The sequence below is a fragment of the Cavia porcellus genome, unplaced genomic scaffold (genome assembly GCF_034190915.1).
Source record: "Cavia porcellus strain 051 isolate PalLab524CR breed Dunkin Hartley unplaced genomic scaffold, mCavPor4.1 scaffold_16, whole genome shotgun sequence".
NCBI classification, from domain to species: Eukaryota; Metazoa; Chordata; class Mammalia; order Rodentia; family Caviidae; genus Cavia; species Cavia porcellus.
Window position 1 is genome coordinate 22115612 of NW_026947499.1, and position 17907 is coordinate 22133518.

General features: G+C 36.6%; 2 pseudogenes; both read right to left on the minus strand.

Moving 5' to 3' along the window:
* Positions 1-6245: 6245 nt before the first annotated feature.
* LOC100717876 (probable non-functional immunoglobulin lambda variable 5-48) lies at positions 6246-7006 on the minus strand (annotated as a pseudogene).
* Positions 7007-16112: 9106 nt separating this feature from the next.
* Positions 16113-16617, minus strand: LOC100727542 (N-alpha-acetyltransferase 50-like; annotated as a pseudogene).
* Between the last annotated feature and the right edge of the window lie 1290 nt (positions 16618-17907).

Here is a 17907-nt window from a genome sequence, read left to right on the forward strand (position 1 = left end):
AGACAGAGTATATCAGGAGGTAGGGTCCACCGAGATGCTCTTTATAGGAAATATAATTAACCTGAAAAAGGGTATATGGGACTTCAGAGAACATGGCATACAGATAGCAGCAGCTACGGAGGCTCTCTGAAAGACCCAACTTAGAATTCAGGAATTGTGTGGAGTAAGGAATCATAAGCAAGAGGAGATATGCCCTGCTGATGCAAGAATGAACTGGGCTGAGAGAAACCAACTGGGAATGCAATCCTGGTGCTATAACAGGAACAGAAAAACCTCAGTGTGGAAGGTGGAGCCTGCGCCATTGGAAGCTGTGATTTGGGTTTCCCGCTGCTGCTGCTGTGTCTACATCAGCTCGGCAGGGAGAGAGAGATGTGTGAAAACTGTGATAATGGGAATCAGTGAACAGAGTTGAAAGCAGGATGGGCAGGGAGCTGTGCATCGACCTGCAGTGAGTGAGAGAAACTGGGACTCTTCCATGATCTAGGAGACTCCAACGGAGGACATTCTGGGACCAGGCAACTTGTGGGAACAGGGCGCTGTAGTGACTTCAGTCACGTATCCCCCTCTCAAGCGGGATTAGTGAGCAGTGCCTAGCCTATGTGATGCTGCTGGCTGAGACCCAGTAGGCTAGCACAACCCAGGTCCCAGCACCTGAAGGTAGGTTGACCTGGAGGGGTGGGCCCCGCATTGGCTGCCCCATCTGCAACTTCCTGGTCTGCTGCAGTGGGCGGGAACACCTAGCCAGCACAATTCAAGCAGACTGTGACCAACAGGGAAGGAAGCTGGGCCTCCTATATACGCTTGCATATATAAGCAACAAAGAATATGGGAAGAGGGAGCAACAAGAAAGCCTCCTTGGCCCTGAATGCCAAGAAAGAGGCAATAGCAGACACAGCACCAATAGATATAAAGCGCTATCTCCAGAGCCTCATAGACGAGTTCAGGAAGGAAGTTATTAATGACCTGAAGCTAGACATAAGCAGAATAGTTAGAGAAATGCTAAACACCACTCAAGAAAAAACAGATGGTGGAATGGAAGAACAGAAAGAGAGGAGAGAATTGTTTGATGGAGAAAATAGAGAAAGCATAGAATATGTGAAGCAGGTTCAAAGAGATTACCAGGAAACTAAAAACTCTATCGAAAACTGGCATAACAGCATGAAAGAAACTAAGGACAGATTATCTGAACTGGAGGGCAGATTTGTAATATGGAAGCATGAAATGAAAAACTTAAAAATAACAAAGAAATAAACAGCAATGATACAAAGACGAGAAGATGATAAGAGGATCTATAATTTAAGAATTAAGAACATAAAAGAAGAAGTAGGGGCACAAACAAGGGGACTACAAAAGCTATTCACAGAAATAATCCAGGAGAATTTTCCTAATTTAGCAAAAGGTAAAGACACTCAGTTATATGAAGCATACAGGACCTCAGCCACCTACAACCCAAACAGAGCTAGACCCAGGCATATAAAAATCAAAATTCCAGAAATCCAATACAACAACAGAATATTAAAAGCCGTTAGAGACAAGAAACAGATCACTTACAAGGGAACACCCATAAGAATTACAGCAGACTTCTCGGCACAAACCATCAAATCACGAAGAGCGTGGGGGGAAATAATTCAAGCTTTGAAAGATAATAATCTCCAGCCAAGATTGATATATCCTGCACAACTATCCCTGGAAATTGATGAAAAAACAAGGTGCTCCCAGGATAAAGAGGAACTAGGGAAATATGCAACCACCAATTCAACTCTAGAGAGAATACTGCAGGACGTTCTAAAAAAGAAAAATACAAAGAATCCAGAAATAGTTGCAGAGAGGCCACAATGAATGGAGCAGAAAACAAAATGAAGAAGACAAACTGACAATTAATGACAGAAAAAGAGCTCAACAGAAATGAGGCAGAGAAGATTGGATGGTAGGAACAGCTATTTTAGTGAAAATGACATCATAATAGGTAATACTGATTTAGTATCATTTTGTTTTGAAGTCTCATCAAGCTTCTGTTCTTCTGTCTCCATTGGTCTAAACAGATTGTATCTTATTGGATTTTATTATATGTGATAGTACAAACAAAAACTTTTATAGACAAGGAGATTATACAGAACCATTGTTCATTTAGTTGATTCTAAATACCCTGTAATACTGTCATTCTCTTAAATGGTCTTACATTGTTTTAATATACTTGATGCTACAGTATACGAAGTTATACTCAAAGATTTCAAGGAAAGAGACAATATGGTAACTAGTTTTATGTCGGGATTATCTTGTGGTGAAACACTATTTTGCTTAAATGGTTATGTTTTGATCTGCACTGTATTGCTGTTATGCCCTCTTTTATCTCAATCTCCATTTTATTATTTACTTTTTTATTTTTATCTTTTTAATTAAGGGAAAAATAAACAAAATAGCAGGATATATTATAGTAACCCACTTTGACTTTCCATTATCTTGATTTAAAGCCCTGTGTTGCTCTCACCATCTTGTTTTGACTGATGTTCCTCTATTTTGTTTTGCTTGATAGTACCAGGTTCAAAAGATTAGGCAACAGCTGTAAAGATAATGGGATTCATTACGGTGCCCATTCTGGTTGATTATTATCTACTCTTGAAGAACTATGTCTCCAATGTTTTGGTTTTGTTGGTCTTATTCTTTACTGTTTTTTCAATTTTATTATAACTGATGATATAGGCAATTCTATTAGAGATAGCAGGAGGCATTATGGTAACCACTGTTGATCACCTTGTATTCTGTTTTTACATCATGTACTCTGTCCATCCTTTTGATTTGACTGACTCTGTTGTTATGTCACATTTGATTTTATTCTCTTCAAAGAGAAAAGTAATAAGAACTTTGGAGTAATAAAACCCAAAATGTAAATTGTCATTGTAAAAAAGAGAGGAAAAGAAAGTGCTCTAAAGGATACAACTGCATGTATATTTAAGCATATTAGATAGATAACCCATATTAATGAGTTTTTGTTGGATCGTTGAACAGAACTGTTTGCAGTCTCACCATTGGAATGTCTACTTTGTAAGCTTTAATTTTGTAACTTGAACAACTATTTCTAAGATGACAATATGTAATCTATTAACTAGTGATTTCCTACTGTTTATTTTTTTCGGTAAATCTGTATAACTTGTACCCTTTCTCTGCTTTTTTTTCTCCTTAAATAAAATTTTTTAAAAAGGGTATATGGACTGAAAATCAAATATGAGAAAAAACTCTCTATGTGACAGGGAACTAGAGAGTAATAGGGGCAAATAAACCAGTATTTATGGATAGGTTGGGAAGACAGGCTTTAATAGGTAAAGGAATACAACTAACGGTCAAGTCCAGGAGGGAGAAGGTTTGAAACAACTAAAGCAAGTTGCACTCCCCCCAGTTTAAAACCAAGGGTTTTGGTGAGACCCAAAAATGCTCAGTGCACCCTGGGGGAGTGAAAAGGGAGGAATAGTCTTTTAAAAGATGGCATAAGATATTGTTAATAGTGTATCAGGGGTTACTTGCATTACTCTGCTTAGATAGAATATGTTCTGTCCCAGTTTGTCTACATGCACTAGATCTGAGGGTACAGATAGCTATACCAAAAAATATCAGATATATCACAGTAATCATCTTTAATTTCTCATTAAGTTAATCAAGAGCCCTGTCTAACTTATACTGTTTTATCGTGACTGATCTTAGTTAAATCTGGTTTGTTTGATTGCTGTTTGATATGGACAGATTTTATTCAAAAGTGATATGATTGATAGTATCAAGTCTGAGAGTATAGGCAACTACACTGAAGATGACAAGATTCACTACAATACCCATTCTGGTTTGATTACTACCTGTTTTTGTAGTTTTACAATATCTACAAAGTTGTGTTTTTATTAATACTGTTATATACTTATATATTCAGTTATACTATGTTTGACAATATAGCCAATTCTATTGAAGATAACAAGAGACAACACAGTAACCAAGGTAGAACTCCTTGTACAATGGTCTTATATGTCTTGTTCATTTCATGTGTTTATAGGAATATGGTTTTTTTGTCTTGCTTTGTTTTGTTTTTCCCTCTAATATAGAAAGGATAGAAATGCATGTTAAGACTCATGAATGCAGATAACCTATAAACAATGTACAAGAACTTATCTTCTAAAGAATGATGAAATGAACAAATATGGATAACTGTATGTATGTTTAAATGTGTAGGATTTATAACCATATTACTAAGTTTTTGTTGGAGAGTTGAACAGAACTATTTTCAGTCTTACTGTTTGAATCCCCACTTTATATGTTCCACTTCTGTATCTTGAACAACTATTTGTAAGAGGACAATATGTAAACATCAACCAGTGATTTCTTACTGTTTATTTTTTATTTGAAAGTATATATCATTTCTACCCAATTTATGTTTTGTTTAGTCTTTCTTTAAATAAAATTTTTAAAACAGAGAAATACACTTTAAAATTCTGCTCTTTATGAATTAATGTAGAATTATTTGATAATACAAATGAATAGATCATTCATTTACCAAAATAAATTCTTATATATCATTAACCAAAGCACCTCAGTAGTTTTGTGTATTACTAGGACTTAGTAGATACACTTTTAATTCATGGAAATATTTATTTAATGCACAACAAATTTCATAGCTATTATAAGATCATAGTAAAATTGAAGACAAAGGTAGTTCCAAATTCCGTCATGTATACTTTAGAATGCTAAGGATACTTTGAAAAATGGGCCCTTAGGCAATTTCTTTGCTATTCAAACATAACAAGATGTAGAACACAAGAGTACATGGTATAACCTACTAAACACTGAGGCTATTTAATAGGACCATTTGCTTCCAAGGTAAAACCTGCATACTCTCTATCAATTCTATCTGTATTTCCCAGTGCAGGGTAAAAAGTTGTGGGTTGATTGTTGATCTAATTTGATTGGAAATATTTACAAGAATGGGCTTATCAAGTTTCTCAGATTGTCTACTTTCTCATAAATCCAATGAGAATTGGAAACTAGGTAACTTTGGAGGCTGTCCCATGAAATGGGATGTTAAGAGTCCCATGAATTGTCCTATCTCTTATTAATCAAGTTGAGTAACTGTTATCAAAACTATCTTTTATTAAATAAAACCTTGCATGAGAAACTATACAAGAGTGACAGGGAGGAATGGCTGGAATCAGTGTTCAGGCACCTGGATAACATGGGGGAAGTTGGGGTTAGCTTACATTATATTCTAAATATTTGTGTTCTCTCAAAATTCTTACGTTAAAATTCTAGCCCCAAGATGAAAAAATTAGGAAATCAGACTATTTGAGGCAGAGCACTTCCATAAACAGAATTAATGTCATAAAGAAAGAGCCTTAAAAGAGTTTGCTTGCTTTTATACAATGTATGAATACAACAGGACTGTGCTATGAACCAGAGATCAAGTCTTTACCAGACATTAAATCTGCCAACATTCTGATTTTAGACTTCACATTATCCACAAACATAAGAAACATACATCCATTTTTTTGTAAGCCACTAGGTTCATGGTATTCTATGATTGCACCTAATACAGAGTAAGCCAAAGCAAGAGGAATAGATACCACTCTTAGATAATTCAGGTGAGGTCAATCTGAGAGTGACTTTGGACTCTTCATAGACTGTCTTTCATGACCTACTGTTATTAGAAGAAAATCCTTAGGCCCACATTGAATATCAGATCTGGCCAGTTGTCTCCAGTGTTGACTTCTTAAGAGCTACAGAGCTCACACAGCACCTGCATCTCTCTGATCCTCCTTAAAGTGACTTGTAAGTTGGATCTTGAATTTGTCTGCAGTATCTATGCATTTCAACATTAGTGATCTCCAAGCAAGAGCAACAGATAATCGCAGGGATAAAGAAAGGATTGGTTACTGCAAAGCATGACTCAGTACAGAAAGAGCCTGATGGTTAGGGTGTCTGTGCTTACCTGCAGTTCAAAGACATTATTTCATTTCATTGTGGAGAAAATTTTGTTTACCACTTGCAGGCATAGAGACCTGCTTCTCACATTCAGCAGAAAATCACAAACTCAGAGGGAGTCTGGAATTAGCAGTTCTGAGAAAGTGATCTCATTCTTGAAGCTAGTCTGTAAATATAGACCAGGGTACAATGAACCCAGTGACCAAATAAAACTCTCAAACTATGTGTCTTTGACTTAAGTGAAGACTCTGAGCTGCACTCAGATAGTATTAACCTCTTCCTTCCACCGTCACTATCTCCCTGGAAGGAGAACTGAATCTCAGTAACTGATTTGCACAATTGTTGATATGACCATAGAGAGAAGGTTTTAACAATGCATTAAGGAAAAGGAGATTTTCACATCTACAAGTAACAGATAGTAACCAAAAAGATGGTAAGAACTTGTTTTTTAAATCAGGTTTAGACTTAGCCAATTCAGCTGTGACAAAACATTGCAGAGGGAACAAAGTAGACATTTTAGTCTCACTTCTCCCTTCATTTTAAGCACTGTGCAACTGCCGTAGTTGGCATAATCTGCTTGACAGTAAGAGTCAGCCTCATCCTCATACTGAAGTCCATAGATGAACAAAATTGCTGGTTTGGCTGAGGAATCTTTGGATCCAACAAAGCGGTTGGGAACCCCAGAGCCTTGCTGTTTATTTAAATCTGAGTAGTATCTCAGTAAAAATTGAGGACGGATCCCTGTCTTTTGCTGGTACCAGGAAATGTGGTAGTCAGAGTGGAGAGCCACTGCTCAGAGAACAGGGGAGTCTGGCATTTGCTCCAGAAGATACAGAGAGGTAGGGTGGTTGAGTCACCACAGGCTGGGAGAAGGAACCTGTAAACAGACATAGTCATGAGTGAGTAACAAAGGACAAATGTGAGCTTCTTCAAGACCCTGTCCAAAGGAGATTGATTTATGCTGTCTGGCTAGCTCTTGATATATTGAAGCATAGTTTCAGCCCCTACCTGTGCAGTAAAAGAGGAACAGGAGGAGAAGAGGAGTCTAATCCATGGTGTACGTAGGACTAGGAGCCGCACAATGAGACTGGGTTGTTCCAGATCTTCTTTTCTTTCCCATCTTCTGAAGAGGAGGGGATGTGCATGCAAATTAGCTTTCATCATACCTAACCCTTCCCTCAGCCCTGATTTTGGAACTTAGATCACATTATAGACTGAGGAAGTGAAGATTTGCTTTCCCTTTGCAAATTCTTTGCCTTGCTTGACTGATGAGAGAAGATAACTATCTCTGCTCAGGAAACCTGGCTAGGTTAGAAAAGATCTACCTGCTGAGTACCTATTAGCAAAAGTAGGATCCACAAGAAGGTCAGGACTCTTTCACTGAATGGTTCTGATTGAACAGCCATTGTAGGGATAAAGTAATCCCCACAGTGCTCTCTTACAGTCAAATAAGGCAGGTTTCCACATAATCCAGAGACCTGACATTCTAAGGAGCTGACTCCTACCTCTCACCAAGTCATTGTGTCTAGCCTCATACCCATAACCTGGGGCTCTTATGCTCTTTGATTTGTAACTGAGTATCTCACTTCCAGAAGAGACCTTGGACTGTGGCAGGTATAAAAATGTATGTAAATGAAAATGCAATGTATTTGCTCTGCCACAAAAGATATTGTTAAGTATCATTTCTTTTATGCATGATTTAATAATAATAAGTACATGTTTAATGTTCCATAGCCTTTTTGTTAAGTATATGTATCTCAAGTATTGCCAGGTCAACTGATTTGTTTTAAAGTATCATTTTTAGTGATTTCAGTTATTGAAGTCACTAATAAAGTGAAGGATGCAGAATCAGTGAATCCTAAGGTTTGCGAATTTAAGTCTCTCAGTGTGCTATATTGTAATGAAGTCGAGCCTTGTACAAACATCCTCAAATACTCATTAATCAGCCTCATTCAGCCACTCCCAGTGCAGATTGTGTCTGTTCTGAGTCAGGTAAAACAAGTGACAGGAATGAGGCTGTTCCATGGGCTTCCTCAAAGCTTTAATAATGACAACTGGCTAAGTACTGAACCTTATAAGGAAATTCTAGACTTGTTACGTGGCTTCAGTGAAGCTAATCTGTTGGATCTTATAATTATATTGGTTTACCATCTATTAAAGTTTCAAGGATACTATCATTGAGAAGAGACACTTATTTTTACCCTATATGTTTAAAAGTGACAAAGAATGAAAGTAAGACTTATCGGTACTACACAAAGGCAGAGAGTCATATGTGGCTGAAGACAATGATTCTCAGAAGGCCAAGAACTCTTTTTATTAGTATGCCTGCTAGAATTCAGGCAGTAAGACTCAAGTTAAAAACTACAGAACATGGTGAGTCACACATTACATAAAGTAAACAGAAAATACTCTTACTCAGAGGCTTTGTAACAAATATCTTAGTGTACACGTAAAAATTAATATTATCCTTTAACTGTCAGGACAATGGTCTGCCCCAACTCCTCCAGGATGATGGTAATTAATTTTGACTCTAGTGTATCCTACAAGTGACTTGGAACCTCTTTATTACAAGCATCAATATTCTGTTTCAGGAATATATCCCAGTTGTGGTCTTCAAATGTATGATTGCCAAGTTGACCTTTTCTAAGTCAGTTGGAACATTTTCCTTACTAATTATTCTGGCTTGTATTTTGATGCTACCCACCACCCAAGAAAAAGAAAAACACTCGTACTAATAGGTGAGGCTGGATCTAGGATGTGTGAATATAGATTATGAGAGTGTGATAATTAAATTAGTCCACCAATAGGATTAACATAGTTTTCTTTATGGACAATTGGAAGGCTCACACCACATGTGGTTAGCAACAACCAATCATCTTATAGCCTAGGTGGGATAAAAAGGAAAGGAAGCCTTGCCATTGCTGCTGTTGCTGCTGAATTCTTTCTTCCATGCCATGGGCTGATTTCTCTCTGCATGCAATCTTGCTTGACCAAAGAGACTATGAACTGAAGCCTACAAATCATGAGCTAATATAAACATTTCCTCCTTGTAGGTGTCCAGGCTTTTGTAATAGAAATGAGAAAGTTAAACCAGATCTACAATGAAAATCAAGAGCAAAAGGCCCTGCAGAATGATTTTTAAAGTTTTAAATTAGACCAGAAAGAAAGCCCCAGTAAAGTTGAAGCCTATAAACATGGACATGAACAGAACTTAACTATTAAAAATACGAGCAATATAAAACCAAGTATTTCAGAAGACAATAAAACAGATGGTCTGAGAGAATTACACAAACTACCAGGACTCCACTCTTTGCATTCAAGGTGAAAGACTTTCTTGAGAAGACAGATAGTATTCATCATGTACCAGAATGGCAGCTACCGAGGGAATTTATTCCTCAGATTTGGGTTCCTACAACTCAGTAATTCAGGCTTTGGACCGATACATCCCAGAAATAAGAAAGCCCTTCTACTGCTCTCTCTGGAAGCAGACCTAGACATAACACACATGGTTGTGGTTTTAGGAACATGCAGAACACAAGAGTTGTGGGGTCAGGAAGGATTCCATCAGGCTTCAAGAAGGCCTGAGAGGCTAGACAGTGTAGCCTTGTGGAAGCACTGTGTGAAGCTATGACTGTACAGCTAAAAGCTGGAAACTCAAAAATATTGGAAAAGCCAGGAAAGTGGATCATTTATGAAAAGTTTCAAGGAGTGGGTGAGGCTGGATCCAGAGAGAAGCTATGAGAGCTAAAACCACCAATAGTGTCACAGGATTGGAGCCATCCAAGGATTTCAAGTTCACATCTTGCCACAGAGCAGGCCTGATGCTGAACATCGAATCACAAAATTCAATGTTTGCCCTACTGGGTTTTGGCTATGTGGGAGTCTCTAGAGCTATCCTGAAATAGTGGATGAACTTTGAATACATAAATCTTTTTCTCTAAACTTATCCTTTGCCTCTGATGCCTAGTCCTGATTATTACAAACCTTAAAGATCTCTTCCAGTATGATTGACAGTGGATTTGGGGGCCCTTCCTCATTTTTATAACTTACCTTTCATATCTGTGATAGATTTCATTATTAAATGCATGTTCCTTAAGGTTGTCTCTTCTTCATCTCTGGGTTGGTGTGAGTATACTTTCTGAAGGTCTCTGATAAACTATTTAAAAATATTGAAGTCATAACATTCTGTCCCTGGCCCCCAAAAGACTCATTTTATGCAAATCTGAGCTCTACCATAACTGCCCTAAGCCTTCTCTGAATCTTGGTATGGAGTTCAGTTCATACTGCAGACTGTGGAGAATGAAAGTTTATTTTTCCCCTTGGGAGATCTCTAGGAGGAAACACCTGCTAAGTTAAGACAAAAGTCATCAGAGAAGACACAGTTACTGATTGCTCATTAGTGAGCCCAAAAGAGTGAACATTTCTTAATGAGCCCTGTGTAGGGATCATAGGGCCATCCCATAGTGCTCTCTGATGGTCAGAGAGGGCACAATTCCTATCAACAGAGACCTGATGTCCCTGTTGATTTTTTGGCTCACCTGTCCACAGTTTCTATTCACTATCTAAATAACTTGTTTTTGTTTTGCTTTTGGCATTGTCAGAACCCACACAGATCTTCAGCATAGTCAGTACTATGCTCTTCAACTGAGTTACATCTCTTACACTGAAAAACTCTCTGCAAATGACAGTTTTCTAGTTGATAATACTGGGTAGATAAAATTATTCCATGCTAGTCCACCAGGGATGGAATTACTCTAATCTTCTCTTAACTTATACTTATTTGCATTTTTTGCAATGTTTGATATCAATGTTAGGGCCTTTCACATGATATATAGGCGTTCTACTGCTGAACTGTATATCTATTTCTTGCTCATATTTTCCAATGTACTTAAAAATACTTCCTTACTAATTATTCTGGTTTGTATACTGATATTACCCACCATCCAAAGGAAAAGAAAAACACTCGTGCTCATAGGTGAGGCTGGATCTAGGGTGTGTGAATATAGATTATAAGAGTGTGATAATTAAATTAGTCCACCAATAGGATTAATATAGTTTTCTTTATGGACAATTGGAACCACCACATGTGGTTAGCAAAAACTAATCGTCTTATAATCTAGGTGGGATACAAAGGAAAAGAAGACTTGCTGTTGTTGCTGCTGCTGCTGTCTCCTTTCTCCCATGCCATGGGCTGTTTTTTCTCTGCATGCAATCGTGCTTGAACAAAGAGACTATGAACTGAAGCCTACAAATCATAAGCTAATATAAACATATCCTCCTTGTGAGTGTCCAGGATTTTGCACTAGAAAAATGGGAAAGTTAAACCAGATCTACAATGAAAATCAAGAGCAAATGACCCTGCTGAATGATTTTTAAAGTACCATACTTTAAAATACCATACTAAATCTCATCTTTTTCCTTTAGCTGCTCAGAAGAGAACTTCTTATAATGATCATTAGTCTCTTGACAGCTGAATGTGATTCTGACTGATACTAGAAACTTACCTTAATCCTATCTTATGCATAGGTGTGTTTCAGTACTTTTAATGAAATGTCAGTGTTATTCTATCATTATTAAAATATTTAATCATTATTAAAATATTTAAATTAGTCCCTACTTAAAGCTACGTATACTTTATATTTTATAAAATACTTTGTATTTGTATATATATTTATAAAATATTTATATATTTTATATATTTATATATTAATAAATATATATATTTATAAAATTTTTCTGTATTTGTCTCTAATGTTATTATTAGAAGAAGTAAGTGAATGTTTCCCAAAATTTGAATAACATTTATGTAAATGCATTTGCTCCACTGACATATCAGATAAATAGTATTTGTATTGTTCTTAACATTAGTTTTTTTTTGTCAAAAACATTATTATCAGGCATACAAGTCCATAATGTTCACTGCTTTCCAAGTAATAAGGAATTCTTGGTGTAATGAAAGGTTTCATTCAACATTAGCTCCAAATATCTTGGTAGGGAGCTCTTTTTGCCTCAACTCTCCATCTTGCCTTGCTCAGGTATGAAGAATTTTCATTGAAAGGAAAGAGGTAAGAAGTACAATGAGAGAGAAGGCAAGAAAATTTTTTTATTATTTCATAACCTCAACAATCTGGGATCCTTCACTTTCTTGAAGAAGGAAAACCAGACTCAAACTTCCTAGGAGCAGTGTTCCTTATTTTTCTCAGATGGATATACTAGTTTCCTGAGAGAGGTTTTGTTTTCTGTCCTTTCATCTGAGATGAAAAGAAAAAGATTGGCAATTTACACTCCCAGAATGCTGAAGCTGGGAAGTCTAAAATAAAACAATATTAGTTGGAAAGATCTGTTTTGCCCTTTGGGTTACAATATGATCTGTCTTTGTAGGTATTTAGGTTGTGTTTTATTACTTTGGGTAGAATTTTCATTGACTCATAGAGTTTCCTTATACATTCCTTATCAGATGGTGGTCCTCGTGCTAGGTGAGCTATGTGCTGTGTAAGTATGGCACCATAGGAGAAAGGGTTGGAATCAAATCTTCACCCAAATCATTCTGCACAGTGCAGCAACAGATGTGGATACTGCACATACATTTCATCTCCTTAGTGAATGATGATTAGGAAGAAACTCTAGAGCAATTGTAAAGCCCTTTGTGAACCAGGAGGCTACCGTTTTTGGTGCAGGCAGGTTCCACATGGTGTTTCTATCTCAGGGTATTCTTGTCTCATCACAACATATAGTCTCTAAGAGGAATTAGGTTCTTGAAAAAGAATTTTCTGCTATGTAGCAGAGAGCTGTCTGTGGAAAGTGTGAGTGTGTGTGCATGTGCACATGCACACATGCGTGTGTGTGATTTCAGCAAGAGCTCCATCTAAAGTTTCAAGTGAATTGCATCTGGGAGAACCTCAGACCCTTAACTGCTCATAAGCTGATAAGAAATGAGGCAGTACTTGGAAACATGCCAAACATCACTATTTATTATGGAAATACAAATCAAATCTACAATGCAATACTGTCTACTATGATGGTTATCATAAAAAATACTACAGATAATTAATGTTATAAAAATGTTAAACTAAATCACTCACCTAGTACTCATGCAAATGTTATGTGATATGATTATCATGTAAAGTGGCATATTATTTTCCAACAAATTATTATATAGTCAAGAAACTCTTTTATCCAAATCTATCCAAAAGAAATGTACTATCCCCCAAAAAGTAGCATACAAATGATTATAGTGCATTATGTGTAATTGTCAAAACATAAGCATCGTAAATATACAACAGATGATGAATGCATTTTAAAATTCCATTGTTAATGCATTAGTGTCATATTATTTGTTAAAAAATGAATACAACACTCATTTACAAAAATGAATTGTTATATATCATTAACCAAAACACTAATATTTTATTTCATTATTAGGACTCAGTAGACACACTTTTAATTCATGGAAATATTTATTTAATTCACTGAAAAGTTACAGAGCTATGTTATGTCTATAGTAAAATTGAGCACAAAGCTAGTTTCAAATACTTTCATGCATACTTTGTAATGCTTTGGATGTTGTTTTTTTTTTTGAAAGTGGACCCTTTGGCAATTTCTTTGTTGACCAAACATAGCAAAGTGAATAACACATATCTACATGGTACAGCCTAGTATACACTGAGGCTATGTGGTGGAACTGTTTGCTTCCAGGGTACAACCTCTACTTTATTGAACACTGTAAGCAATTTTAACACACAGGGAAATATCATTGTATCTAAATAAACCTACTTATAGGAAAGCAACCAAAAACATATGACATTAAAGATAAAACACTATAAACATGTATAGGCTACTTACCATGAAGAGAGCTTGTAAGACTGAAAGTTGCTCTCTTAGAGTTTATAATGAGTAATGAGTGAATGCAAAGACATAGGTCATTCCCACACACACCTATAGACTTTGGAAAACTGTACACTTGAACTACACTAAGTTTATGTTTATCAATACTAAATATGCTAATAATAATATCATCTTCTTCCCCTTCCACATATTGTGGGCTTGAAGGTCTTTAGGGCAATCATGTACATGGAGTTGTCATTTCCTAAGATGCCAATGTTTTGTTGTAGAATTAGTCACAGAAGATCTGCCTGATATTGTTTTACAAATTTGTTTATAAATAAAAGTACATGCTAAAATAATTATCAGAATTTAGTCAAAGAACAAGTAACATGGTCATTTATTATCATCATCAAGCATTATATTTTGAACATAGTTATATGCAGTATACTTTTAAATATCTTGTGGTATAATGTTTTTGTTTGTTTTTCCTCTTAACAGATCATCACATAATTTTATTTCAGGTACAATAGCAATGACAAAATTGAAAAGTTTAATTTTTAACTGCACCAAGTAAACTTAACCACTTAAGTATTCTTAAAGTTCTTCCCTCCAAAAACTGAGGGAGCTTTTCTTTTCCATGACTGCAAACTATGATTTCCCCACAGGTCTCTTTCTGAAGGACTTTTCAATTAGTGAGAAAATTGCTGGAAAATTCAGCCTTTTTGTAAACATTCAGATATCAAAATAAATTTTGAAATATAAATGAATGTTCTGAAATGACATTGCTCCTATTTCTATAACTGTAAAGAACATTTCTTAAGTGACCACTGATAATTTTTTTTGTACCGGAGAGCAAACTCATGACTTTGCACCTGCCAGGCAAGTTCTTATGCCACTTAGCCAAACCCCAGTCTGCCACAGATAATTAAAAAAAATTGTAAATATAGATTGCACAATGGGAGAAAAACATGAATATTTCAGACATCTCAATTTTTAAAAAAAGTTCTCAATCTGTCAGAACCACTACTTACTTTCCAGATAACAATTTAACATTGAACCACTCCTGTCAGTAAAGGAGGCCACAGTGATATTTGTACTATTAACACTTTGTGCTTCTACCTTTCTAAGAATAGAAGCAGATCATTCAACAATTCCTCTTATTCCAAATCCATAAATTCAGTATTGTAGGCACAGAATACAAGCAAATCCAAAATAGTCTTCAACAGATAAGGGAGTATCATAATTATGTTATTCTCAAAAACTACTGTCTAGATAATCTTTCCTACATAATTGAACACTTACTGACAATATTTTAATAGCCTGTATTAGATGACATTACATGCATTTATTGTGCCAGAAGTACATCTAAACTTTCCTTTAGGCACTTCAAAATACCTCCAAGGGGGAAAAAACCTTGACTCAGTTTTATTTAGAGGTTAATCAATAAAGACTCCATTTTTAATGTTAGATTAACTATGGTATTATTGGGCTTACTAAAGAAAAAGGATAGGGAAAAAGAAAACTAAATCACAATAAACTTCTTTAGGTCAGTTAAAGACTAATATCACTAGCTGGGATATTACAAAATTTTAATCTCACCAGCTCACGCTCTAAATAATGATGCCTCTAAAAACAATAGCAAGAAAAATAAACCTGCTGACAACCAGTTCACTCATTAACAAGAAAGAAACTTAACTCTAATATGCAGATCAACGTGTAATACTACCTAACTAAACTTCCAAAACCATCAGCACTAAGAGAAAAATCAACTGCTTTGAAATCTAAATAAGTTTAGTATTTGTCACAAGGTTAACAGTGGTCCAACCCCTGAGAGTTCAGAAGGTCTAAAGGTGGGGTGAAAGTAGTGTGTAGAGATAAGCATCCCACAAATAATCTTTAAAAACAAGTACCACAAACACACCAAACTTGTCTATGAATCAGAGAATAAGATATTGCTGCTGCATTTTTTTGTGTTTTGAAATAAACAATATTTTTAGGCTGTGTCCTTGAGTGTGAAAGCAAGACATTTTTTTTAAAGTTTAATAATTTGAAATCATTCGACACCCAAAATTTTCAGGGTATACATTTTAACTATGAAAGTAAACAGATCTTCCTTCAATCTAACACCTCATAAAAATGAGGAAACTTAATCCAAACATGATTATTTTTAAAAATCTCTGAAATTATTAAAAATTTTAAAGGAAAGAGGGCAAAAAGGAAAAAACTAAGAACAAGAGAACAAGGTGAGAAAGCTTAACAAGGAGAGGAGGAGATTAATGGATCTCTCTTTTTATTTGGCTACAAGCTAATGTAAGACAGTTGAATTTAAAATTTGTTCAGTTGTTTGTCTTTTGCACATCTGCAAACTAACCCAAAGCACACTGAGGTTTTTCAGAAGCACATGAGCTTCAACAGGTTTTATCTTCTTCTAGTAGCTCTTTGTCTAAATAATCTCAAAGTCAAATTTCCTGTAGAAGTCAATCGCCGCCTCATTGCTGATCTGGACATACAGATAGATATTGCCCAAAGTGCCATCTTTCTCACAGATGTTTAAGACATGATTTAACACTTTAGTTCCTATTTCTAGCCTTCAGTAAGGTTGCAAGACCTCCTAGTGTCATGATGTAAAGTCTCTTCTGAATCTGTGAATGACCCACCCTGCAGCACACTGCACCAACAGCAATATCATTGAAATAGGCAAGTTGTGCTAGCTTGCACCTCCAGCACATCCTTGTAGAACCAGTCATTATAGCTAACTGGAGAGATGACCCCATCTAACCTCTTCAACTCCTTGATATTGTGTTGTGTTATAACTCCAAGCTCGATGGGGCTGCCTTTCATCTTCTGTACCTGGTAAGGTCATCCTTAGCACCACTCAACCCCGACATCCTTGCAGCTGTCTCTGAGCTCTGCACCATCTCAGCTCCAGCCACTCAACCCAAGCTGGCCTTCTCACCTATGGCAGGGAGTTGAGGGTGTGACAAAGGCAGCAAAATTCAAACACAACCCTAAATCTGCAGAGGCCGGGGACATAGCCCGCCAGCGCTCAGGTACCTCCACTTTTCCACATGTGCACATGGAGCACTCTGCTCCAGCCCACCACCAGCCAGCCCCCTAGGATATTTTTTTACATCAATGTTTCCACAAACAAGGAGAATACAATGCCACAACTATGAAAATACAGTGGCCACAATATCACTTGACAGTAAGAATTTTTCTGCTCCATCGTACTCTTATGAGCCCGCTTTTATACATACTACTTGTAACTCCCTGACAGTGTTAAGTGCCACGTGTCTGGCATTTTCACTTGACTCCCTCGATTGTTACTTGGAGACTCATTTCCTTATGCTGATATGTGAAAGGCTGGCTAGGATATTTCCTTCTCTCCTCAATTGGTTCTAGCATTGCAAATAAGGCTAACCGAGGTGCTAATATGCAAAATCTATAGCCATTAGACAGTCCTGTTTCCTTACATGGTGCTCTCCACATACAGGATTGAGCTGGTGAAATGTTAGAGCAAACAGCTCCAGGAATGTAAACTGGGTATGAGACTCAGGATAAGAGGCTATGACTTCTCAGGGCACAAGAGTTAGCATATAACAAACCAAAGCAATGGCCCCCCAAAACAATACCACTGTTAACTTAATTGGGTTATGTAAATTGATCCTTCTGCATATCTTTGTCTCTGCAAATTACAGAGAAGAAATTCTTCCACCTGGCCAGCCAGCTCAAGTTACTCAAATAATCTCTGAAATCCTCATTATCACTCATCCCTGAGCGATCCCTCCCTTTCTTCACAAGACAATAAATGATGGGAGAGGCCTAGGATCCAGGTCTTTGTCCACATATCCTCACAGGAAATGGGCTTGGGTCCCCTTGACTGCCCTTAATTCAGAATATGTCTTCATGTCTTTACTCTCACCGTGGATTGCATTGGTGGTGGTAGATTGCAGTTGACTAGCTGGGATTCCAATAACGTCTCAATGGGATTATGAATATAACTTTTTGGATTGTGAAGAAGACTTGAAGAAAGATTACAATATTTGGGTGACTGAACTCGATTTTTGGGTCTGCAATACTTTATAAGTAATTACCTTTTTAATTACCTGTATAATTACTTGTGTTCCTTTC